This window comes from Rhinolophus hipposideros (assembly GCF_964194185.1).
Source record: "Rhinolophus hipposideros genome assembly, chromosome: 10".
NCBI lineage: Eukaryota > Metazoa > Chordata > Mammalia > Chiroptera > Rhinolophidae > Rhinolophus > Rhinolophus hipposideros.
The window spans coordinates 86,883,279-86,886,086 of NC_138056.1; positions in this window are offsets into that span (position 1 = coordinate 86,883,279).

The following is a 2,808-nucleotide window of genomic DNA, read 5'->3' on the forward strand; positions in this document are numbered from 1 at the left end:
GGTCTGGGGGGAGGGGCAGGTATACCGAGAGACATTTGGAGAGCTGGGGCACTCCCAGCTCCCAGGAAGAAAGGCTCGGAGGCAGGGAAGAGAGGATGAGTGACCCCTCCCTTTGCCTTTCCTTCTGCTCACTGCAGGCACAGGAACAACAGGTTTGCTAATTCAATTCTGCCTTCATCACTGGGAAGACACTTTTAATCAAATCCTAAATTGAGTGGTGGGAAGGAAAGAGGAGACCCATTCTGCCTTGACTTGCTCTCTTTTAGAGAAACATTGGGGGGGGCACTAATCCTGTATCACATTAACATCGATAAAACACCCAGTAGCTCTCACTCTTCAAATATTAATGAGACAGGTTAGCCAAAGTGTCCCTAAGTAGACAGGGAGGTCCCTGGTGGAATAAACAAAGACAGTCACGTCCTGAAACTCCAGGTTTTGAAATCACTCCTTTGCTCCAGGACAAAATGTAACAAGGCCTTGACGTTAATCATAAAATTCATTTTGGCCTGACAAATGGAGCAGATCTCATAGATAAAGAGTGGGTTACTTTGCTAATTCCTTCAGTATGGGCAAGCAGAACAAACCTGGTAGATGAATTTCATTAGAAGGCGCCAGTTCCCTTCTTCAAACAAGTTCCCTTCTTCAAATAGCTCCCCTTCCCCCAAGCAGGCAAGGGAAGGTATAAAAGTAAGAGCTTTTGCCGCAGTCGTGGGACACCCCACATTTGGGACCCCCTTGGGAGCTGCAACCTATTCTCCTGCCTCTAATAAACTATCCTCTTTTAAAAACTTTTTGCCTCTCCCTGGTCTGTTTCCATTCTTCGGCTTCACGAGACACGATCCCAGCCCACACTCAGAAACTGCTAGCAGATCCAACATCACCTGCATCACAAGGATGCCGTGCTGGGGAGAGGCCTCCTCTTGCTTCTCCTAATCCAGAGGAATTTGTTTCCTCTATCCTAGGAAAGAACAACTTCCTTCTGGCCAGTCTCCCACCCCCACCCCATCATGGAAAGGAGTTCTCCTGGTGAAGTCTCAGGGAGTATCCTTGCTAGTGCCTGAGGCATCCTTTGGCAAACCAGGACTCGCTCAGGCCACTTTGACACAGACCAGGTGACTGGACACTAGTAAGTTAAAGGGTCGCTTGGGAGCTGGAGATCAGAATGGGAAGGCAGATGAGCTCTTATACTGCCTGATCACTGCCAATCCCACCTCATCTCAGGACATACCCTGAGAGCCTTTGGGGCTGAGGTTCCAGAATTTGAGCCTCCTTGTGAAATGTCTGAGGGATTACCTCTCATCACATTGGATTTTCCTTTTGGGGAACCCCTCTTCCCACAGGGGTGAATGTGGACATCCCAAGGCAGGAGTGATGGATTCTAAGGCATAGCTCCCAAACACCACAGCTTTTCCTTGAAACTCCTTTCTTATCTGAAAAAAATTCAGGCACCTTTGGCATTTTGCTCCATAATACATACCTCTGTTTTAAATTACTTATCAGTTACACTACTTTCTCAGAATCTTTGAGTCAATTCACATTCCAGCAAGCAGGGTCGTATTTGTTTACTAGAACTTTGAAGGACTTGTGAACCCTAGTTTGGGAAGCAAGGCTTTGAATTGTCTCAGTGCCTGTCTCACCATCTTGCCATGCTTACAGGTATCAGCACTTTTTATTTGGGGGGGCAGGGTTCTTTATTAAGGAACTGTAATGGTTTCCTGGGATTGCTGTAACACACTGGGTGGCTTAAAACAACAGAAACAAATTCTCTCACAGAAGCGGAAGCCAGAGGTCTGAAATCAAAGTGCTGACAGAGCTGTGCTACATCTGGAGGTTCTAGGGGAGGATCCTTCCTCGCTTCTTACAGCTTTTGGTGGCTCTAGGTGCTCCTTGGCTTGTGGTAGCGTCACTCTAATCTCTACCTCTGTCTTTACAACACCTCCTCCATTAGTCCAGAAGAAGAGTAGTTGTTGTTGAGGATTTTAGAGAAAAGCAGCCCCCACCCCTTGGAGTTGTTGAACATTAGATAGGTGGGGAAAAGGTGGTTCTCGGTTTTGGAGGTAAGGGGACCCAGGACTCCTGGGGCCCGCTTGTACCCAGGAGGTGGCTGGTAGGTGAAGAGAGTGAACTGATGATGACAGTGTCAGTTCCTTGGGCTCAGGCCTAGTGGGTCCACAGGTTTTGCTGGTCTGAACACTCTGAGGAGCTACTCTTTCCTTAATGGGTTCCCCACAGGGTGGTGATATTGGCTGGGGCCTAGGCCAGGGCCCTTCTGTCTTGGACTTTGGCCTGAGCTTCAGGGACAGCTTATAAAGAACTTGTTCCTTGGTTTACAAGGTACTCTTTCCTTCCATGAGTGTGGCATTGATGTGGGGCAGCCATCCCGGTTATCATCTGCTGCAGGGCACATGCAACTGGCACCTGTGGCTGCACGAAGAAGGAAATCAGCTCCATTCTGTAGCACTCAATTCTTCAGTCATCCCAGTGAGGTGGATGAAGTCAGCCTCCCGGTTTCCTTTAAGACAATGAAAAGTACCATGGAACCCTGAATGCACTGAGGAGGGACTGGCTGGGGAGAGGCTTAGTGGGTCCTAGTATTCACTCTCTGAGGAGAGACCCCTGCACTTTCCTCTTACATTGGGAGGGGCCACTCTGCCTGCATTATCCTCTACATTGGAATGACTCTTGTCCTGTGAAAAAAACCCCCTTTTGAGGCAGCTCACTTATTGCAGTGCCACCATGACGGTATCCTGTAGACTCCCTTTGGGCCCTGCCATTAGAGTTAGTTTACATCAATCAGACACTTTGCTT